The 24176-nt window shown below is 44.0% G+C and overlaps 1 long non-coding RNA gene across 1 annotated transcript in view; it reads left to right on the forward strand.

Annotated features, from left to right (window-relative positions):
* LOC107205140 overlaps positions 1 to 24176 on the forward strand; it is a 68086-nt gene that overhangs the window by 31976 nt on the left and 11934 nt on the right. Inside the window, exons 4-5 of the long non-coding RNA XR_001521860.2 lie at positions 8135 to 8230; positions 20274 to 20346. This is a non-coding gene — a long non-coding RNA (uncharacterized LOC107205140). The remainder of the gene's footprint in view (positions 1 to 8134; positions 8231 to 20273; positions 20347 to 24176) is intronic.

A 24176-nucleotide genomic window follows, 5' to 3' on the forward strand; every position in this document is an offset into this window, starting at 1 on the left:
CCCTCATTCAACAGTGTTATATGATAGATGGAGTCAGGTCCTTTGGGTTTTTCATGGCCTTCTTTCTAATCATAAGTCCTTTGAGAAATGTGGAGGAGGGGCCAGTCCCTTCTCAGAAGTTATGGGAAATGGAGACCGATTAAATCATAGGCTTTGCCCTGTCAGTAAAAATGTAAAAATGTCAAACATGAAAAAAACGTATTTCCATATTGGGTGATGTGTGGGGTTTTTTCTCAGCTATAATTGCTCTAGCCATATAAAAAAGCAACACAAGGTTTAGATTAGTCAAGCACATTTTTGCACTGTGTATATAATAACAAAAACCCCAGACCTGCCAACCCACCCCCAGGCCTTGAATTTTTGGTAGACTTTCTAGTAAAGTTCCCTCTGCAGTCCTTAGGAGAGTCTTCAAGGGTGAACTGATGAAGACATGCCTCTGGTACCATTTGCATTTTTACATCTTGAGCTCCACTGCCCTCTCCTCTGTCTGAAATTTGTCCCATTAATGCTCCACTCAGTGGGAGCAAGGACAGCCCCAGTTCCCCCTGCCCTGGAGCAGCCCAGCTTCCCTCTGTCATGGCAGCCTTTCAAGATGGTGGAATGCCACAGCAGCAACCTGAGCCCACTGCCCTCCCTGCCATACAGCCCAAGGTGTTGGTGCTTCTGATTGCAGAGTGGAACCAATCCCAGTTGCCTTCATGCATTGCTTCTTTACTTCACTGCTCTCAAAGATCAGATTAAGACCCTGAACAGGCTACAGCAGTGTCTATTCTCTGTCTTTGTACTTCAAAAAAATCAAAATCGGCCCCTTACTAGTTGTTGAGGCAAGCTGGTAGCCCATTGTGAGAAGTGGATGATGCACCATCCTCGAGCAGTCATTTTAGGCAGGTAATAAGAATTCAGCTCTGGCAGGACGGCTTTTTTAGTGGCCATAGAAGATGGCTAAACCCCCAGTTTGGATTGGTTGTATAGCTTTTAAAGAGGCAAAGATAGGAGAGATAAATCTTATTAACTGTTAGTTGGAAGGTGTCTGCCCTTGCCATGGGTAAAAAGCTACTTCATAAGCACAAAGATGGCAGATTCTGGAGTGGAAGGGGAGGGGGTTGAGGGTGGGCTGGGCTGAAGAGGCTTTGACCAGCTAGAAGAGCATTTTCCATATGTCAGAGCAGAGGCTGCCAGCTTTACTCCTGCTGAATGCTACCTTTCCTCATGATTAGTCCCATTGATTTTCTCAGCTCTGCTCACAGGGAGCTAGACCAGACCTCGTGCTTCAGCCCCAGGAATGGAGCCACCCACTGCTGAGCTACCGCTGGGACAGACCTGTCTCCTTGCTGCTCTGGGAAGGGAGCAAAGCGTGACGGGTCTGGAGCTGGCACAGCACACGCCTCTCACTGCCAGATGCCTTGGGAAAGGAAATGAAGGATCCATCAAGTTCTCCCTTCTTCCCACTTGGGCTAAGGAAAGGGCATAGTCCGCACAAGGCTATTATTCCCCTGTGTGTGAGAAGCAAGACACGGGACACGTTATGATCCCTTACTCCTTGCATTGGCATGCTGGCCATGATCTGGCCCAAAGTGAGGTGCTACTCTGCATGAAAAAGGGGCAGTGCCTGGCTCTCAGTGGCCAGAAGGTTTTACATGGCCCAGAGCATGAGGTCAGTGCAAGCCCCTTGAAGAAAGGTGTAGCGACAATGCATCCAGTGCATTTACTGGTAAACACAAAAGCCATTTACAAGAATAGGGAAAAAGGAAAAAAAAAAAAAAAAGGAAAAGAAAAAGAAAAAGGCATGCATTTATTCTCAGGGCAGAAAGAGTGTATGTGCCATCGAGCACCCACTGAAAGGCTAAGGGTTGGTCTGCCACAATGCACCATTTGCTGGAGGTTTCAGCCCTTCTATGATATTACGGCTGGTGCCTCAGAGACCTTGCTTTGCCTACCAATGTAATTGGCATGGCCTGGATGCTTTTGATGGGGTTTTAGCTGCTCCCCAGCAAATCTGCTGAATGATTCTGTGGGACCTGTGGGTGTGCAAAGCCCCCATATTCCTCACTGACCTGCCCCTCTGTCTTGCTTGTCATGCGATTTACACTAACTAGCACTGTCCTTGTAACGCTAAGGTAAGAAGTGAAACCCCTTTCTTTTCCCCCTAATTGTTCCACTGATTTTACAGTTACCAAGCTGTAAAGCACCTCATCACTCTTGTTAATTCTTTCTTCCTTTTGAGCTGCCAGTTAGTAATCAATTATTACCCTTGTCATTCATGCTGCAGCACAGCAGCTGGTCACAAGAAGCCTCTGTTTCATTGGGCTGGAGCCAATCAAGTCTCTCCAGCTGTCCCTTGCTGCTCTGAATCATAATGTACAGTACTTGTTGCTTTACAACTTCCTTTACCAGACTGCTTAAAAAAAAAGAAAAAAAGAAGTTTTTGCTCCCAGTTCTACCCTCATGGCACATCTGGCTGCTGGAGGTTAAACTAAACTCCCCAGCACTGTATTTTTATGAAGGGTGGGGGAAATACCCTGCTAATGCTAAGACAACAGGTATTTTTGTCATATTCTCCATTTTATGCAATGACTGCATTGATATAAAGACTGCTGATAGATCAAAGGTTTCACTGGTAAAACGATATGAAAGGCAGAGACATTAACATCCATCAAGGTCCTGTTAGGATTTGCAGAACAGGGGTTCTGGGCCTCCCAAGTGAAACCTAGCAGGAAGGTCTGCGAGCCTGCATAGCAAATGAAAAGAAAACAAGAGAGGGCACACAGAATATTGGAGGAGGTAGTGACCCACAAAATAGTAGCAATTCGAGCTGCAAGGCACCCTGATTGAATTGCAGTGGAGGCAAACACTCCCAGGCTTGCCGGTCTTTTTCTGAGGCGATGTGCTATGAGCTATCAGCTGGGCTTTCAGAGTGGCAAACAACAGTACCATCAGCTTGCCTGGCTGTCTTTGTTCCCAGCTCCCACTGCTTGCTGTGGAGATAAGAAACCTTGTGAAAATAGCCAAAATGAGAAGTACTGGGGAGAAGCAGCTGGTTTTGGGTAATCGAGATTATCATCCTGTAATTTACCTTCCTCTCCAGGCAATTTAATCAAAAGGAAGAAACCAATTTCACAAGTCTGCTACTGATGTGGGTATTTTGATTGGCTTCAGCCAATAGTCACAGGAATAAAAGTTTGGGATACATCTTTCCCAGTTACTTCTTTTCCTCTCTCATCTGTCCCAAGGAACCAGTTTCATGGGTGCACTAAGCAACAAATTAAGGCATGATCTAACCCCCACTAATTACCACCTCTTGTAAGATTTTGTGCCCCTGATGCTTAGAAACACAATTAATGTTAACGATGTGATGTCCACCAGCGGCATTATGTAAAAGTGTGTAGGTTTTATTGCTGCTGTGGCTGAAACCAATAAACTCCACTCTGCCAAACTGAGCACAAAAAGGGTTTTACAAGGGCACTATGCAAATCACAGCAGTCAGTGAATGTTTGCCATGGGCTTGATAAGAGTTTTCATCAAAACTGTGGGCTGTAGAGAGGTAAGAAGCAATCTAATGTAGTCACCTGTATTCCATGTGACAAGTCCTACTGCTTCGGCTTCCCAGCTTTTTGTGCCAAAGTGCCTGGGTGGTGCTGGTGCTGCAGTGCTCTTCATCCCTGCACAGGAGTCTTGGAAAGGCCAGCATCATGGGATGCAGTGCTGTGCAGGTGTATCACACTGAGATAAGAGAACACAGGTGTCAGGCGAGGTGTAGATCATAAGGAACTGTAAAACACAATCACAGCATCATTTAATTTGGAAAATATCTTCAAGATCATTGAATCCAACTGTCTGGTCACCACTGTGTCAAGCAGACCTGAGCACTCCGTGCTACAGCCTGTCATGTAGCACCTCCAGGGACAGTGACTCCACCAACTCCCTGGGCAGCCCCTTCCAAAGTTTCGCAACCGCTTCCATGAAGAAATTCATTCTGATGTCCAGCCTGAACCTCCTCTGGTGCAGCTTGAGGCCATTTCCCCTTGTCCTGGTAATAGATTCCTGGGAGCAGAGCCTGACCCCCGCCTGTCTGCACCCTCCTGTCAGGGAGTTGTGGAGAGTGGGAAGATCTCCCCTAAACACCCCCAGCCCCTTCAGCTACTCCACATATGACTAATTCTCTAGGAAAAGGGTAATTTCAGCTTCCCCTTCAGTTCTAGCAACTCTGCTCAGAGAAGTGAATGTCTCTGATGTGAAGGTTGTGTTGGCCGAGCACTGTGAGAGGTAGGCTGTTTTGGGACCCCTAAAGGCTCCCCAGGCTGCTTTGATGATGTCCATATGGCCCAGCCCAAGGCTGTGTAGAAGGCCCTTTTAAAAGGCAGGGTGTTTTGTCATTGTGCACTTTCAGGGTGGGATTAGTTCTTGGTCAGGGGCCAGCACCCGGGTGTGCTCTGCTGGTGTCGTCCTGGTTTGCCATCAGTGCCCTGCTTGGACACAGAGTCTGCTGGGGTATGGTGCTGTTCAACACACTCGCAGCTGTGACTGGCTCCAAAGGAAGGGACAAGCTCAGGAGTCCTCTTCAAAGAGCAAAAGTTTTCAAAGAAAGGGCATTTTTCAGAGAAAGGCCTTTTCCATGGATATATTTGGGAATCTGATGCCATGAAATCCTGTAGGCACAGCGCTGACACAGATATGCCCTGACTGTTGGCTTCAAGGGTTTTCCAAGTTTTCAGGCCTCCCAGCACATTCTCTAAGATTCACCTAATAGAATTAGTCCTTAAAACCAGTGAGGAGAAGCATGTGATGAGAAAAGAGGGAGAGCTGTGGGTTTCTGGTGTTCCACATTGTCCAGAAAGAACTGCTGGTCTGACTCCATAACCTCCATCACTGAGGACATGGCAAGTTTGCACTGAATGTTCGATTGACTCCAGATCTCCATGCTATAAAAATGAAAGTATTTTGACACAGACTAATCTTAAAAGTATAATTTGGAGTTGTTCAAACTTAGAGGAATTAAAAAAAAAAGCATTTACTTTTTATATGCCTTTCTGAACTACAAAAAGAAAACTCTTTTTAAAGGAAAAAAAATAGCATTTGTTCCAGTATAGAAGGTGTTTGATCATACTAAAACATTCCAAGACTCCTCTTTTTCTGAGATCCATCACTTTGCATTGCACTTAATATTCTCCCATTGCTGTGTGCTTGTGTCCTTACACATTATTTAATGGTCACATGAAATGAGCAGTCATGGTGCACTCCATCTTGCTACATGGCATAAACTTTCACAGTGAAATGTGAAAAATGTTTTATAAAAATAATACAATATGCATCTAAATATATCATAGGTACATTTGGAATTATATGAACTAATACTGGCATGTCTACTGGAAAAAAAATACTGGGTGTTTCTTAGGTTGCAGACAGGAAGAGAAGAAAAGGATAAGGCACCTTTTACACTTCACCTCCTGCACAGATCTGGTGGAGAAGACTGTAAATTTTCTTCATCTTCTCTGTCCCAAAATATGAGCTTCAGATCTAGGTCATAGTTTTGTTATTACGGGGTCCACAGCAGACTAGGACCATTGGATTAGGTGTTGTTTCCTCTTTGGAATATCTCTACCCCAAGCTGCCTGGTACTAGTAGAGTCACAGCTGGAAGAAAAACCTTCTGGGAGCCAAGGAAGGAGAAGTTTATATGATTTGCAGAAAAAGTCTTATAGAATACCACATTTCTCTGGAAATTCAAGTCAGGATTCAGCTCATCTACCATGAAGTGTCCAGATGAGACTGGACACTGGGGCTATGGATACCTAAAGGAAATAGTGGGAATTACAGTGGTCTTGCCTGTGTTTATGCATCTTTATGAGCTTGCTGTGTAGGCTTCCCTTGGAGCCAACAAATCACAGAGTGGTTTGGGTTGAAAAGGGTTTTAAAGATCATCCCATTCCAATCCCCTGCCATGGGCAGGGTCACCAGTCAACAGACACAAACATGGACTCCTAGTTTGGGTGTTCTGATCTCTCTTATACGTCCCTGCTCTGAAACGAAAAACTGTCTCCATTATTCATCTCATCTGAAATGATGAATTTCTGGTTGTAGTTTAACACTGTGATGAATCTTGCTTTAGGATATGTGACATCAGGTCACAAATATCCCTCCACAAGACACCAAGGTCAGGATTATGTCATCTCACCTCCTTGGTTCAAGCTGTTGAGAGGTCAGTCCTGTACCAGCAGGACTTACGTTGTGTCAGGTGTTGTGCATTGCTGCTGTTCAGCTTTGTGTTAGCTCACACACCTGTGATGGCTCCCCAATGATACTCAAGGCAAGAAGATTCTTAAAGCAGTGATCCCATCAAGAATGGCAACACTAAACCTGATCTTGGATTTTTGTTATTTTTTTAAGCAACTCTATGGTTCTAATGCTACAGTTCAACTTCTGTTGTTTGCGTGGCACACACTTTCCATGTGCATCTGCCTTGAAAGAGAGATTTTGGTGAGATTCCTGAATATAAACTTCCACGCCCAGAGTTTTATTCTGTTCAGTGTAATTCCTATAGCAATACCTTTTCATTTCTTCAACTAATATCTACACCATTTTTCTTCTAAATCTTGATTTCCAGGAATTTTCCCCTCTTCTCTTTCCCCTGGAATCAGAGCTTTGTGGTTAATAGCTTCCTGGATACACAGCCTGCCTTACACACTTCACACATCCCTCTGAAATAAAAATCAAGTCTGATAAAAACACAAAGGAAAATACAGAACAGGGCACTACCCAGATGTGAGATACTGGACTAATTTCTCATCTTCACTGGACTTTGTGCTGTGGAAATGAGAGTGCTGGTGATCATGGGAAAAGTGCTACTGGCTTTTCTCGTCATAATAAGCTGGTCTTTTCAATATAGTCTGGTGGCTCATTCACTTTATAGCTACAGTTTTCTATTCAGTTTGATCAGCCACTTGGAATTCCCAAGTGTCAGCTGCACAATTTAAAAACTGCTTTCCAAAGGATAATTATGCAGACCTATTTTTAGATTCCTAAGTACCTGCTTTTAGAAGCAGAATTGTGGAATTTGGCACCCATCTTAGAAGTGTAGCCCACAGCAATGCATTGCTACCCACACTCCCAACTTGGTGGCTGAGCTAGGAGGATGACACTCTGTGTTTACCCTGTGTCAGTGTCTCTCCATGGCTTGCCCATTGCCAAAGACATTACACATTTCCATAAACAAATGTCTCCACAAGAACTGGGATGAGGATGGCTGTAGTTTGGTGAGAAATTTACCCCACTGCCTTCAATTTTCCATCTTGCTTTGGGCTCTGGTCACCCAAGGGTTTGTCCATGTTTACTGGACAAGCCATATTTTGGATTTACCAGATTCCCCTGCATTAGCTGCAAATTCCACCTACAAGGAACAGAGAGAAGCCCATTGTAGGAAACCCACATCTGGTACTTGATTAGAGGTTTGGAGCATTTTGAAACTCCTAGAAAAAAGACAAGATTCCGATTTCAGAGCATCCTTGACTCAGTTCACTACCTTAGTTGTCCTCTAGGATTTTCTCCAGTCTGCAATTAGCCATTTTCATTGGGCCACTTTGTGGAATGAGATCTCAATGAGATTTTCCTCAGCTGCAGACATCTCTAGGTCATCTGCTCAGGGTCATATCATATCTTAAAGGTTATCTTGCACAGTTTAGCTTCAGGTCTTTAGGTCTTTTAGGACACAAGTGAGGTTCTCTGAAGCTACCTATACCTTTTCTGTACCCTACTTCATTCACCAGGGCATTTTTTTCTCCCCTGTCATCCAGGCACCTGCGATTGCCATTTCCAATTTGTGGTTACTCAGTGAGACTTCTAGAGTTTCTGGAAGTCACTAGTTTAGAAGTTTCACTAGTCCTGGGAGCATCTTTACCTATGATGCTCCATTTAGGGCCATCATCATTGTTTGACTGGTCCCATTATAGAACCAGTAGCTGCCCAGGCAGTGTGTGGTTTGACAGACATTTAAAATCACCTAGCATTGCTGCCTAAAGAAACAGCCCCATTCTTGCTCTGTGTCTGCTGGCCACTCCTTTTCTCTGGTCTGGATTAGTAAGGGAAAAAATTGACTTAAACACATTAAAGAAAAATAGTATTTTTTTTTTTCATTTCCCCAGGACATTTCACCTGGCTGCAGAAAGACCCATGTTAGCAGAAGGGAGGAGTGGTACAGGAGATCAAATCTGCTGCTTTCAGTGTTGTCAGCCTCAAAGGTTTGTAGAAGTGCAAATTAAAGGAAAATATTTGTATAAAGTACTGCAAAATATTGGGAAATTATTACTGTAAAATATTGCAAAGTTACTTTGCATCTCATGGCTATCCTGACTTTCTGTATGCAGTGGTTTTTGTTGGGATACTTCCTTTGCTTTTCTGGACCATAAAGATATTTGTAGGTGTTGATCACATTGCTCTTAGCTGCAAGACTGGAGGCTATACAGATTTATGCTGTCAATAAGAGGAGTTTATTTTGTGTTCAATAATTTCTAGTGCAGATTTGAGGGGTTCCATACCAGAGTCTTGCAGCTGATGAATCACATAAGGACAAGTAAGATTTTCCTTTCCTTCCAGACTGGAAATCTCTTCTTCTCTCTGCAAATGTGTCTTGATATTTCAGCCAAATAGCTCTTATTATTAATAAAGGCCCATCAGAGATTTTAATCTAAACACCAAACATGTATCCTCATTAAGAAGAAATTCTTCCCTCCGAGGGTGGTGAGGCCCAGGCACAGGTTGCCTGGAAAATTGTGGATGTCTCATCCCTGAGAGTGTTCAAGGCCAGGTTGGATGGGGCTCGAGAAACTTGGGATAGTGGAAGGTGTCCCTGTGCATGGCAGGGGGTGGGACTGGATGATCCTTAAGGTCCCTTCCAACCCAGACCACTCTGTGATTAGACCTCCATAGTGATGTCTGACAGAACCATCTCTTCCCCTGGGGGATATTTAACTCAATTCAGAAAAAGTGTAAAAGTCTTGTCCTCTAAACTGCAGCTGACACTCAGGTGACACCTATAACTGGATGATTTTTATTTTAATTAATTGTCATTGTTTAATTTTAATTTAATTAATTAATTAATTAATTTTCATTATTTGTTGGAAATTATAATGGTTAAAGATGTGGTGAAAACGTTAATACAATTAATTAATGAAGTAATTAATACAATAGTGGTATTATTTCTGTACTGGTGGAATTCCCAGATTTCTGGTTCCCTACTGGAAGAGTTTGTAAATGGCACGAATTCTCATGCTGCCTGGTTATTTCAAATTTGATGTTACTTTGGAGTGTTTTTGCTATGGCATCCCCTAATTTGGACCCTGCAGAACCAGATGTTTCCTTTTATGTTGCTACTGATCACAGGAAAGAAAAAAACAAAACTAATGTGCAAAAAATTTGGCAAGTGACAGCTTGAGTGCAGAATTTTGTAATGCTGAGCCTGTGAGCCTCATACTAAACTAGTTCCAAAACAGGATGTTGCAGTGCATGTCTAATATCCCTTTTCTACCACACCCCAGAGCAATTTCTGTTGCTATCTGAGCTATGAATTACATTAAAAAACAGCAATAAAATCTCACAAAGAAAGATTATATCTGCTTCAAGAAGCAGCAGGCACAGGTTTCATCCATCTTGCTGGAATAGATGAACACAAAGGTGTTGCACTTTGAGATACTGTGCAGTGAGAGCTCCCCTTGCCTCCCACTGCCCTGACAGTTGTGTTACTACAGCGACAGAAATAAGCATCCTGTTTGTTAGTCATATCCAAAACTCAGATTTGCAGAGCAGAGTTATCCTTTCCCAGTGCTGCTCCCATCATCTAAATAGAGCCAGGATAAAAATCAGATCTTAATCTGGTCAGTCATATGGCAATCCACACCACCCTTGATTATCAGCTCTTGCTCCCCAGTGGTAAATATGCCGTGGTTAATTCCCCAACAATCTCCATTTCAGGATATGATTATTAGCAAAGTTTTGAGGGGTTTATTAACATTGTCTCTCGGTCTACGAGATGTCACAATTTGTGTAGCTTGGGGAAAAGCACTTAAAAAAACCTCCATAGTTTGCACTTTTTCTAACAACAGGCTGCTATTTATTATTGGCAAGAACAGAGCACGGGCTTTAGAATTTAAGCAAAAAAGACCTCTGGCAATGAGGAAATGAGCCTAGACATTTTTCATGAATGGGTTAGAGCTGCTTAACTCTGACTGGCTTGTTTTCTTTTCTTCCTATTCACATCACTCAAGTCCCACCTTCCTGCCTTAAAAGGCATCTCGTTCCCTGGCAGCAAGACAAGTATCTGTTTGATGTCAGCACCCTTTTATTTGCTTAAAAGCATCTTTTTTTCAAGGCAGTAAATTGAAAATGACTACCGCGTCGAGAACTAGCCAATTTCCAGCACTCTCTGCAGAACTGCTCTGCTTTCACATTTGAGAGTTATCATTAATTTTCTAATGAATAATGAGATCAGAGAGCTTGCATGCTGTATTATGTGTAGGAAAATGCTTATGTAAATCAGTATGGCTGTGGTAGCTTCCCAGGGGAACTTTAAAGCTTATCATATCATTAAATCAGATAACAATTCATTTTTTTAAAATGTAATGCAAGAAGAAGGAAAAAAGGTCTATTCACTGCCTGTTTGTAATAATATGTTTATAATATGAAAGAGAAAGGAAGGCTGCAAGATCATATATGAGAAAATGCAACGAGAAATTCCTTAGGCTTTGCAAGCTGCACCCTGTGTGGAGGAAAAAAAGCACTTGCTGTATTTACATAGCAGAATCTTGTGAAATATGTTGATTGTAATGAGAACATTGTCATCGTTCTATATGGATTTCACTTTTCCAGGCTTCCTGCAACAGATTCCAAAGCTTTTCTAGCCCTACACTTCCAGGGACCTTAGAGGCACCATCCTCATGTTCCCCATCTTCTTCCTTCCCGTGGGAATAATGAGCTCAATGAAATTTTGACCTGTTTTTGGCATCTTAGTGACAGGGGTGCTTATGAGTTGAACTGGGGCTAAAGACATCAGATATCATTTTTCCAGCAGGAGAGACACCTGCTCCATGAATTCTAGTCATCATGTTTACCACCTAGAAAACTTTTAATTAGTCTTATTTCCGTCCTCCCCTGCTTTGTGCTGAATATAAACAGCATTTGATTTGCCAGGACTGTGCAAGCTGCAGTGTGTACTGTGGAAGCATCACCAGTGCCCCCACAAAGTCAAAAGTCTCAGTGTCCCTTTTATTTCCTTGGGATGAGCTATGACAGAAATATGCCTATTCTCATGCCCAAGTACAGAGTGAGATTAGATTGGATATTAGGAAAAAATTCTTCCCTGTGAGGGTGGTGAGACTCTGGCACAGGTTGCCCAGAGCAGCTGTGATTGCCCTGTCCCTGGGAGCGTTCCAGGCCAGGTTGCAAGGGGCTTGGAGTAACTTGGGACAGTGGAAGGTATCCCTGTACATGGCAGAGGGTTGGAACTGAATAAACTTTTAAGGGCCCTTCCAACCCAAGCCATTCTGTGATTCTATGATGAGTGAAGTTCCTGCATCTCCTTCCATCCCCTATCCCTAAGGCCATGGTTGAGCCTTAGGAGGTGAGGTAAGTTCTTACCACTGTGTCTATGTGGGATATTCAGGCACAACACATTGAATAATGACTAATAATATTTTGCTTTTTGGAGCCCTTTCCCCCCTGAGTCTTAAAGTATTTTGAAAAAAACCAAATTCCTGCTTCCTACTAATGCAAAGATGGATTTAGGAGGAGGTGTTGTTCCCCATTAACCCAGCCTGATGTGACACATCCTTTTGCTTCACAAGGTAATGGATTTTGACCTCCACCATCCATCTGCGAGAACTGAGTACCACTGAGACCTGGGGGAACACAGGTGTGCTGATAGGAAGCCAGGAGCTTCCTCTTTTTAACCCAGAATGTCCCCTCTGCCACGTTAAATATTAGCTACATGTTTTTCCACATTTGTCAGAAAGGGGGAAAAGAATGCATCTGTTCCTCAGGGATGATGAACTGAAATTGGCCCCGATTCAGGGGAAAAAAGTCTATTCAGCAGAGCACTTACACTGAGACATAAGTGCCAGCCTGAATAGAGAGGGAGTTAAGCCTCAGTTTAAATGCTCTCCTGAGCAGGGGTCATTAGCACCAACTCTCTCCCCGCACAAAGCATTATTCCTCATGGAAGCAGCCAGCATTCAGACAGCCATCCAAACTTTGGGGGGGCTTGCTTTATCTCAACCATTTTCTGCTGCTCCTTGCAGGCCAGTTGGCTGCTGCACACTTGGGGATCCAAAGGGAAGACTCCCAGCAATCTGCCAGGAGAGCCATTCAAGCCTCAAGTGCTGGTTTGGAGGGCAGTGGCATGAGGTGGGGATTCCATGTGAGGCAGGTGGGCACTCCCTTTGAACTCCATGAGTAATGAGCACCTTTTTCTGTTGCATACCTGCTCAAATTATTACCAAATGGCAAAACTGAGAAAAATTGTGGAGCGACACAAACATTCTGGCAGATTTAAAAAGAAATCTGATCTTCTTCTGTGATCAGCATAAATATTTGAATATTGCCTGTCAAACTATGAATAAAATAGATTTATTCATAAAAACAGTTTTATGAATTAATTCAAATATATTAATTAATTAAAAAATCTTTCTGAACACTTTTTCCCTCCCCAGTAGGAAATTTTTGATGCATGGAGCCTTCTTGGGTTCAGCTATTTGAACACCATCTGGATCCTTGGGGGTGAATTATAGCTGTAACTCACAGGTAGATTTTTGATTTCCCAGTATTCTTGGGAGGAGTTGTTATGAGTTTGATAAGTATTTTGGTTGTTGTTTTGTGCAGTCAAAGGCAAAATGTCCATAAGAACTGTTGGACTCAGCTGCCTCTCTCTCACACAAGGCAGCAGAAGGTTTGTAGTTATGTGACAGAAGTGCAAATGAAACATTTCTGAATTAAATTTAGATATATATTCTTTCTGCTAAAGCATTTGAATTGGGAAAAAAAATACAGAATACATGAACAAAATCAAGTGAAACGTTCTCTTGATATTTAGATTTTAACTAGGTGTCAATTGCTTTGGAATATAATACTCCATCACTAGGAATTAAGGTCATCTTAATGACCATTAAGGGAATTTACCTTGAGGTCAGGGATGGTCACTTGTCAGAATAAAGTTTTATTGACGGATTTGACAAAAGTATTCAAAGTAGTGACTGATGTGTAACCAGTTTGCCTTTACATTGAAAATTAAAATTTTCCAAGGACCTTGGAACACAAGTTATTTTTACAGCAGTGAAAATAGAAAGAAAATTGAGCCTTGCATTGCAAACACCTGTAATGTGGCATGAATGGACAACAGCTCTTCAAACCCTTCCCTCAGCCTCAGATTTCTGAATTTAATATTAAATGTTACCTGAAGGTATCTGGTTCTGCTCTTAAGCTCATGTGGTCCAGCCCCTTGATCTGTAAACAGTCTCACTACATATCACCATGTGGAGAAAGGTATTCCTCTTTGGTGGAAGTATATTCCTGGCTTCTGTGGTGATTCATCAGTGCCAGGAAACTGTATCCTCTATGAGCTTACAAGACTATTCAATTGTAATAGAGCTGTATTAGGGCTAATAATTTAATAGTTGTATAAAGCTCTGTCATGGATTGTGAGAGTGATTTTGTTTTGATGGCTGAGATAAGCCAATGCTGTACAATTATGATGGTGTTCTTTATGACACATTCTTCTTATTTCAAGGAATGTCTACTTCTAAATCACACTGCATTCCCAAAAAATAGTCATGAGTTTCACCCAAGCATTTGAATTAACTAAAAATGTTATATCCTTCACCTTCCCATTTTGATGTTGTTATGAACCAGCTGATGTGTAAATGAAGGGTAGCTCTAATTGCTGGGAGATGATCAGAAAGGATTGGCATTTAACAAATTACAACAGTTTCAGTCAACTTCCTGTGAGTCAACCTAACAGTGACATTATTCATTCATAAAGCTGGACAGTCACACTCATGGACAAGACTGAGAAATCCTTGTGAAATCCCACCTATAGAGCTGCATCCAGCCCTGGGCCCAGCACAGGAAGGACAGGGAGCTGCTGCAGCCAGGCCAGAGCAGGGACACCAAGGGCATCAGAGGGATGGAGCAGCTCTGCTGGGAGGAAAGGCTGAGGGAACAATTGGGATTGTTCAGCCTGGGGAAGAGGAGGCTTTGGGGTGACCTCATTGTGGCCTTTCAGTGCCTGAAGGGAGCCCACAGGAAAGATGGAGAGAGACTCTTGACAGGGGCCTGCAGTGACAGGACAAGGGGGAATGGCTTCACAGTGACAGAGAGAAGGTTTAGGTTGGATATGAAGAAGAAATTGTTCCTTGTGAGGGTGGTGAGGCCCTGGCCCAGGTTTTCCAGAGAAGCTGTGGCTGCCTAATCCCTGGCAGTTGAAGGAAGTTGAAGAAATTGAAGAAAATCCAAAGGCAGGTTGGATGGGGCTCTGATCAACCTGCAGTAATGGAAGGTATCCCTATACAAGGCAGTGGGGCTGGAACTGAATGAACTTCCAACTCAATCCATGATTCTTTGATTTTGTGATTCTATGGTCTATGAATGTATGCACGGGGTTAAAAGGACTAATTTGGGCTCTGTGATTTGGGCAATTTTATAGGAAAGATGTTAAACTGCTTCTCCCATGTCCAGTGGGAATATTCCAGCAGCCCAGAGCTGCATCTCTGCCAGTCTTCCTGCTCTGAATTGCTCCTGATGACCAATTTCCAACTATCTCCAGGCAGAAGGGGCCCCAGTCAGTGGGAACTGCAGGGGAGCAGGAGCAGTGGAACAGAGGCAGCAGCCAGCTGTGCATCAGAGTGGGAGAGCTGTGAGCTGGAGAATTGGGATCAGAAGACCCTGAGAGGGAGAGGGGCCCTCCCTGCAGCTGGCAGGGCACCAGACATAGCTGTAGCACAAGAAGACGGGGCACTGCCTGCAGGCAAGACACTGGGATGGAAGCATCCCAACAGGATGCCTCTTTTATTGCTCTTGTATGGGCTGTCCACAGGGGCTGGGCCAGGAAGGGTTGTTATGTTCCTTCTCTGAGACCATTGCAAAAGTTGTGCCCAGGGTAGTTGCAGAGCTTTGTTCTGGCTTCTCTAGCAGAGTTACTGGTGGCTGATTCATCGAAAGCCACAAGTGTTGATGCAAACTCAGTGAGGGCTGCAGTCTCTAAAGAGCTGCTGAGTCTCTTGGTGCACCTCAATTTCATCTGTCTTCCCACATTATCACAGCATGGCAAAGGGCTGCTGTGCCCCAGTTTGGGAGGTGAATATGAGTGCATATGAGAGTGACAGAGGTTGCATGGACACTGCTTCCCATTCCAAGGGTTTCCCAAATCCTGCACTGCTTAAATTTTGGGTTCTTATTTCCTTTTTTTACTCTTTTGCAGTAGTAGTCTTCACTCAGTCTGTTTTCTCTGCAGCTGAAGGACAGAATATTACTGTCTTGGAATATGAGAGCTGAGATTCACACTGGTTTACAGCAATCCAGGACCTTCAGAAAAAAATTCAGTAAACACTGCTCTGATTTACAAGTATATGATGGGAAGCAACAGTATTTCATGTTTGGATATAAATCAAGGAACTCTACATATAGGTATTACGTAGATTCTCTAGTAGGTTTTCCTTTTCCTAGTCCTAATGGTTGATAGAAACTGAAGGTAGCTGACATTTCAGCTCAGAGAATGGTAATTGCCCATGCTGTCTCCTTCTGGGATTTTCCAGGCTCAGTGGGCAGGATGTATGCCAGTTGTTTGCTCCTAACACCACATTTGGAGCCACAGTCAAGCAGCTGTCTGGAGCTGGGAGTTAAGAGACACTGGGATGCTGGGATAGGGGCTAGGAATAAAAGTCTCATTTTCCCTGTGTGAAAAACATGGGAATTATCTAATCCCAGCTCTGGCTGCCCCCACAGCAATTCCAGTGACACAAATAGATGTGGGGTATTGCATTACATCATCAGGACAAACCCTAATGGGTTTATTTATGGTCCAGGCAAAGCGAGACAGAGCGAGATTCTGATCTCTGCTTACCTGGTGTAAAGTGGGAGTAACTGCAGAGATAAACTGACATAACAAAGATTAGAGCCTGGCCTCTTTGTCTGTAGCTGGTTTTAGAAGCAGCTGGCTTTTAGAAATTATGGATGTCACATAAATCACTGGTAACAAAGTGGTTCTGGACTCCAGCCTCCAGCAGCTTCTGACCATCTATCTGTGTAAAAGTGATGGTTCTCCATGCAGCTGGTTTGTGTCCAGAGGCTTTCAGCTGAGCAGAGTGGACAATCCTCCATCTCCCACAGCCTCAAGGAAGCAAAGAGATTTGTGTAGCACAGGCAATCAGGAGGCAGCTCGTGAGATGCCATCTGATCAGAGATGGGGCTCCAATAACGGAAGTCTGCTGAGCACAGGGCAGGCATATCTCATCTGCTGGGCTCTGGAGGGAAAAGGGTGTTGGACAATAAGTAGCCCTGATAGCAAAGTAGATCTTCCAGTGAGATATGTCCTGGTACTGCTAGCTGGCACATCTCTCTGAATACAGCCAAGCAGAGAAGGTAAATGGGTGTGAATAAAAACATCTCACCTGTCCTTAAGCAACTTGAAAGGAGGGATGTAGAGTGTTTCTTGTCTCTTATATTAAATGTGGCTTTCATTTTAAAAGACCCTGATATTCTACATACAAAATAACCTGAGGTTGCACTGATTTTAGGTGTGCTCATCCCAGAATAAAGATCATGGGGTTGTATTCTCTGTTTTTGGTTCCAGGGCTGTGGGTCAGTGTATTTCACTTAATAATTAGTTATCTGTCAGGGAAGAGTAAGATATGAGGATATTTATACTCCAGTTACACTGAGCAGAAGGCCATTTTTGTGCCCTGACACTCCTGTAAAGATCAGCTCATCCAAGGTTTGTTCAATCATAGACTTCATTTTTAGTAGGATGTTTGAGGAGTAGCTTAACTAATAAAGGGGTTTTTTAATGTTAGAATTGCTAAAAGATGATGTCTACCTTGAGCCAGATCATTTTCAAACTACACAAACTGCTTTAGCCCCATCAACAGTAGTTTGCACTGCCTGAAGATCTCACACCTTTACGGATCTTAAATTGTAGAAACCCCCAGGTTGCTGTTACTCAACCACAGCTTTTGCCTCCTTTGATACATTTCTCACAGGTAAATTTTGTTGTCTTCTCCAGAGTCTCACACAGGACTATCACCAGTGAAAACAATGTATTTAATGTGTCTTAATTAATGTTACAATTCCTGGTATCTGTTGTAATGTTTATACTTGAGAAGACCAAGTCTAATTTACTCAAAGGAAAGCTGAGACAATTTTGGTTATGTTTAGTGGTACCAAAGTGGGCAAAAGGTCCTACCAGCCAAAAACCCCTACCCTTAAAACATGTAATGAGCAGATGAGGAGACACAGTCTTATAGAGACAAGTTAAGTTCATCACTTCAGTATTTATTGGTGTCCCTCTTTGGAAATGGCCTCAATTTGAGCCAGAGGAGGCCCAGGCTGGACATCAGGAGGACTTTCCTCATGGAAAGGGTGGAAGGCATGGGGACAGGCTGCCCAGGGAGGTGATGGAGTCACAATCTTTTGTTCAACTGGATGTGGCACTCAGTGCCATAGTTTAGTTGACAAGGTGGTGATCAAAGACTGGACTCAATCTCAGAGGTCTTTTCAAACCTAAATGACTCTGTGATTCTGTGTGGTTCTGTAAAGGTGTCAGTGTTTGCAGAACTAAAGGCCTAGGTTCTGCTTGTGTGAGGTCATCGGCAGCCTGCGTTTTGCAGCTTGCAGAGAGTATCCCTGTCAGGATGGACTAAAGACAGACTTGCAAAGAAACCTGCTTCACCTTCCTGATTTGCAACTACATTTCACTGCACTTGTCTGTTGTTTTTGGAAGTGTCTTTTTCAAATATTGGGATATCCTGGGATCACTCTATTCATTAACCAGCTAGAACTGAGCAGGAGGGGGGTGGCTCCTCTGCCTAAAGCACAGTTGGGGCTTTTTGTCATGTAGGAGTACCTGGCAACTTTGCAAAGGACAACAAATGATTCCTTCCTAATGTGAGAGCAGCAGGAGCCAGGCATGCTGGTGGAAGGTATGGCCGCTGCATCAGAGGGAAGAAGTTGCTGACACCCAAAGAAATGAGAGAGGGTGTGATAGGAAAGAAAAATATTTTGAAAAATTTTGTTTGCAAGTGGGGGCTGAATAGCTCTGAGATAACCGGGGCATTAAACATTTTTCCTCTTCTCTAAGAAAATCATTTCCAAAGGGTGGAGCTATAAAATACCTCAATGTTATATTTAATATTTCAGTAAAATATTGTTGTTAAGACAGAAGTCTCTGTCCATGGAATCTCTCCTGACTCCCTATCCCTTGTGGAAATTCTCTGACTTCTCCATTAAAAGGATCAAAATTTGCCCTAGAGTAGATGCTAGCCATAGCCTAAGCTTTTAAATGTTTCATGTGAGAGAGTTGCAATTTTTCTTGCAGGGGGAGTGACCACGAAATTCCCTGTGGAGAGCATGAAGAGCATGTGAAAGCACCCTTCAAAGGGTTGTTTCATGAAGGGTACTATGTCTGTCTGACATCACAGTTGCTTTCCTGGCTTTTCTAGCTGGTGCTGCTTTCCCCCTTTCTGAGTAAGGGGGACTGGGCACTTCCCTTCTGAGGAAGGACTGAGCACGGTGGTCAGGATGCTCCAAGATGATGGGCAGAAAGCTCCCAGCAGGAAGGCACTAAGAGGGTCTCTCTCTGGGAAAAGGGGGCTCCTGTTTTGAAGAGGGATGTACAAGGGGCATGGTATAGCTCCCAAAGCAGGCTTCTGTGCTGAGCTTTCACTTGTGCAGTCTCAGGTCTCCTCAAATCCCTGTCAGCAAACAGCCTCGTGGGATGGGAAACTCTGTAAGGCAGGAGATGTGTCCCATTATGCCTCTGGCACCAGGAAACCCTTAACTTCTAGGCATCATTGTAAGGCAGGTGGTAACTAAGGGTTGATTATGTTTGAGAGCAGCAGCTTGGCAGACCGCAGAATGAAGTACAGATAAAGTGACCTTGTGATTTTGAAAGCGAGACCCATTATTTGTTTTGAAACATATTGCCTCAATGACCCTGCAAGTTCTGCAGACATGTCCTGTCTGGAAATGCCATAACAGGTTGTTCACTATATTTTCAACTGAGTTAAGGTTTTGTTGAAATAACGAATATCAATCAAAGGCCAGAAGGCCACATTCCTTTGGTGTTGTTGATTTCACCAGTATCTTTTGTCTGAAAGCCTGTGCTGACAGGGTATCAGGGGAGAACTCCTGGGGTGAGTGGGGATGAGTGAGGGCAGCCAGATGGATCTGCATCCCTGTCAAACTTGGGTCAGCAGAGGTCAAGTTCTCAAGCTCCAGAGAGGACCCTCCAGCACCCCAGGATTAGTCAAGGGGAGAGTCAGACACTCTTCACAGCACAGAATCAACATTATCTAGAGCGTGACAGGGACAAGTGGAATATAATACATGGGGGTGTGCAGGGGAGGTGCTGTTCACGCCTCCAGAAAATGGCAGGGACACAACTCTCTCCCTGCCCTGAATCCTCACCTTTTGTCACAGGAAATGTTCAAAATGAGATTTGTGTGTAGGGACAGTCAGACCATGGTGCTGAGGTCAAGTGTATGTGTTGGTTAATCGCAGCTTTTTTTCAGGCTAGGATTCAAGTTCATATGAAACGTAGCTCACCTACATGTAGTGAGACAGAGCTGGGTAATTTTTCTTTCCTCTTGGTGGCAAATGGGAATTTTGTTGAGAAGAATGCTGGGTTTATTGTCTAGAAACTGTTCACAGATTTGGTATTCATTGAAAAGTTGTTTGGATAAAAAATGTATTAAGCCACACTGACAAAACCAAAGGAAAAAATTATGTGTCCCTTTTCATCTCTTAGCATCAAGGATGTGGGATAGACATCTTTTTCCTCTCTTTTTCCTGAGGTGACATGATCTTAACTTTCCACCATGTTTGGGCTATTTTGGTTGGTGATGTTCATGGCTGCTCCTAAGGGAGCCATCCAGTTCTTCATGGAGTACTCAAGTATTTACCAAGCAGGGGCAGGGAGGGAGGACATGGAATAAGGAAAAATGATGGCAAATCTGTCCACAAGACATTTACTAAAGAGAGGGAGTGTCTGAGTCACAGGATCTGATCTCTCACATATTTTTTCAGGCAAAGAAGACTCAGGTCAGCCAAGGGATTGAGAGCAGCTTTGATTCCTCATCTCCTGGTGAAAGAACTGAAGGTGAAGTGAGTTCCCTGATGGGAGCTCCCAAGGCAAAAGGAGCGGGAACTGGGAAAGAGGGGACATAACTACCTTCTCTCCGTGATCAGTGGTTTTCACCAATAATTTAATCTATTTTTGTCTTTGATTTTTTTTTTTTGGGGGGGGGGAATTGTTTTTTGATATGCTTGGTTTGGTTTGGTTTGGTTTGGTTTGAACCAGAGAGAACCTCCTGTTTCAAGCTTGGAATGCTTTATGCAATGCAAGTCAAAATATTTAATTTTGAAGTGAGAAAAAAGTAACTACTAGTCATTCCCTGTACTTAATTCGTCCCACTTCTTGATTTGCTTGGGATTAATGGCAGAAACTTAAAGTCAGTGCTTGTCAAGAGTGTCACCTTGCTTCCACAGTCTGCAGATATCTGTGGAGATGCTTCAGCTGAAAGCTGAGAGGGAAGTGGGTGGCTCAGGAGAAGAGGCACTGCCAGGAAAAGGTGGGATTTCATGGCTCCCTGGGAGGGGAGAAGGACAGCACAAGAGCTTTGCTCACTCTTGCCCTTGGGTCTGTCTTGCTGCAATGGGCTCTATCCAGGACCTTAGAAACCATTAACCATTCCCAAGATTTTGTCTTAAGTGGCATTTCCATAAAAGATTTTGGGTTTAGAGTATTGGTAATCATGATTATTTTGTGTAAAATAAATCCTTAGCAGTGTTATCCTGAGTGTAATCCTGAGTCATGGAGGTGATGGCAGAGTCACTGTCCCTAGTGGTATAAAAGGAATGACTGGAGGTGGCACTCAGTGCTGTGGTCTGGATGACAACGTGGGCATTGATCAAAGGTTGGACTTGTTGATCTTGCAGGTCTTCTCCAACTTAATTGTCACACTTCTAATTTTAAAATATTAACTGAGGAAGGGAGAATTTTAAGAAGTTCTTCCTCATGTCCAGGTGGAATTTCATGTGCATCATTCCTGCCCATTCCTCTTGTCCTAGTGGTTGGCACCACCAAGAAGAGCCTGGATTAGAGGAGCTGACAAAAGGATTTTTGCTTTTTATTACTGAAATGCATCCACACCTGTGTGTGATGTATTGGCACAGGCTGGAAGCAGTAGTCCCAGAAGATCCCTGCAGGTGAGCTCCACAGTGCTAGAGGGACCCAGCCCAAGAATCAAACTGGGAGGGAAGAGCACAGACACATGGCATTCACTGCTACTTGATGACTTATGGCTGTCCTCTGCTCAGTGGTGTCTGTGTGCACATTCAGCCCATGGCAGAAGTCAGGAAAACCAGGTGATGTGAAACCTCAGAAAAAAGTGGCAGAAGTTAAGGACTCTTTTCAGCTCATGCTGGCTGGGCAGTAAGAGCATATGCACCTACCCAGCTACCTTGGTTCAGCTGGGGTGCTTTAATCTGGTGTTGGTTGAGCCCTTCAGTTCCATCTTTGAATTTTGCGAAGGAAGCAACAACGTGTAACAAGTGCTGGCAGTCATACTGAGTTTCTGTGAACATCAAGGTTAGCATTTCCAAAGCATGCAGGTGACTTTTGAAACCAAATTCAATTACAGTTAGACTTCGTGGCTCCAGAGTGCCTTCATTATTTTGGGAAATTAGATTTTTGGCCAAGTTTAAAAAAAAAAAAAAAAAAAAAAAAAAAAAAATCAATAAATCAGAATTGCTAACAATGGGACACAAGTTCCTGAGTTACTTGGGTAGCTTTGAAAGCATTACTCAGTTATTTGCTTCTCTGAACAAACTGAAAGAGTGACAAATCTGTTTCCAAGAAAAAAAGAATTTCAAATGCAGAACACAGTTTAAATATGGCATACCACAGAGGTAACTTTCAAGAGGATATCCAACGACACACGTGGTTGAGGGGTAGTCTCCAGCTCTGCCCTCCCTCCTTCATGTAGTGCTCTTAGGAAGTCAGGCATTGCCTGAGAGGGGGAGAAACCCTCTTCCAGAGGCACTGACATCCCTGAGCCAGGTTCCTGCTGGCCCTCTGCCCCTGCAGGTACTTTGTGCCACGTGGGTGGGGCTGCAAGGTTTAAAGGCGCTCAGCTCCTCGGAGATGGAAACAGCACAGGTAGGGCACGATAATCAAGAAGATAATCTGGAAGGCTATTTACAAGGACCATAATGGAAACAGGTTTCCATGACCTCCTCCTCCTTTATTGACCCGGCTCAGGGCTCCCACCGCTGCATCGCTGGGAACATCGTGCTCAGCCTGGCAGGGAGCCCGGGGCTCCCAGAGGAGGGGGAAGGTTTTGGCTACTGCTTGTAGTGGCAAATCAGCTGCAGAAGAGGGAGCCCATGTCTTCTCCAGCCTGGCACCTTAAGTTTCCTCTTTTCTCTCCAGTCATTTTCACACTTGCACAGGAGGAAACTGTGGAGGGAAAAAGAAATTGAGTGGGTTAAGGAACACGAGTGTGGACATCACTGCCTAGCCCAGACACCTCCTAGAGTCTCCCCACGGGTCCAGGCCCCTCGCCTCCAAAGGCCTGAGGCTGCAAAAGGAGGACAGATCCCTTTGGGCAACCACAAGAGGTACCAGCTGAAAGTCTTACGACTGCCAATCACACAGGTGCTTGTACTCCAGGCATGCTGCTCGCAGGGTGTCAGAATGACAGGAATGTTTCCTCTGCGGCACACAGACGTGAGCTGGCTTGCATGGGACAAGCATGGCTCAGCAGGAGGCACCTCAAACATCCCTAACACCAAAACAAGCAACACTCAGGCAGAACCGCTCTGATTATGCCCTTCACCCACACACTTCATAACCATCACCCTTTTTACTTCCCACTCGGGTTCATCCTGACCAAAACAAAAGGCAAGGGAGATACCGTTAATGAGGTGCAGGGGGATGGACACTATCACACTTCGCACATCTGTGACGAGCGGGTTTAGCAGAGCTCCCAAAGAAAACATAAGGGGTTGCATTAGCCAGGTTCGGAAAATGCCTGACCTTCCAAAAGAAAAAAAGAAAAAAGCATTATTCCCTGTGAATACTATGGTATGTTGCCCCTCCACCCCACACCAGGAAGGGATCTGTGGCAGGATATACTTCAAGGAGACTGTGGTTTATATTACAGCTGCTAAGATAACCGGGAGGTTTCAAAAGGAATCCCAGCTAGCGCAGCTTGTTTTACAATACCAGACTCCAAGCGGGGGGAGTGGAAAGTAAGTTTGTTTTCCACACTGCCCCTTTATCTTGATGTCAAATATATCCCCTGGGAAAGGAAAACATTTAAGCAGCAGATCCCATGGACACACACACACTCTCATGCGCCTTTCCCCCCAATGAGCCACAGCCATGTCCAGAGCGTGGCACTGTTCAGTGCGTGGGTGCTGGTGGACAGCTGGAGTTCTGGCAGGGGAAGCCCAGGAAAAAGGTGCTTCAGGTGTGATAATCAATAGCCACAGGTGCTGGTGCCAGCGTGTGATCTGGGCTGGTCAAACCCACAAGCCACCTGCTGCAGGTGCAGTAGTGATCTCTTTGAGAGCACCTCCATGTGAGGGGATAATTACAGCTGGACAGGAACCATTTACTTGTGTGGATGAAAGCTAACAAAATCTAATCATAAAGCTCCCCAAATAGCTCATGTCCGAAATAAGATGCACATTTTTAACACGGAGGGACAGGAACTGTTGGCATGGCTTCTCAGAGGAGCACTGAGGGGGGTCTTCATTGCCTCTTTGGAGTACTGTAAAGGTTTTTGTCTAACTCAATCATAACTCTGGCCTTGATACTGACATTATTGCCTGGATTCTGAAGTCTTAGATGATCATATTGGAACTTCCTGGTCTGAAAATGTTATATCTGCTGTGTGTAAGAAGTGTACATGGATGCAAGCT

Source organism: Parus major, chromosome 1A (assembly GCF_001522545.3).
Source record: "Parus major isolate Abel chromosome 1A, Parus_major1.1, whole genome shotgun sequence".
NCBI classification, from domain to species: domain Eukaryota; kingdom Metazoa; phylum Chordata; class Aves; order Passeriformes; family Paridae; genus Parus; species Parus major.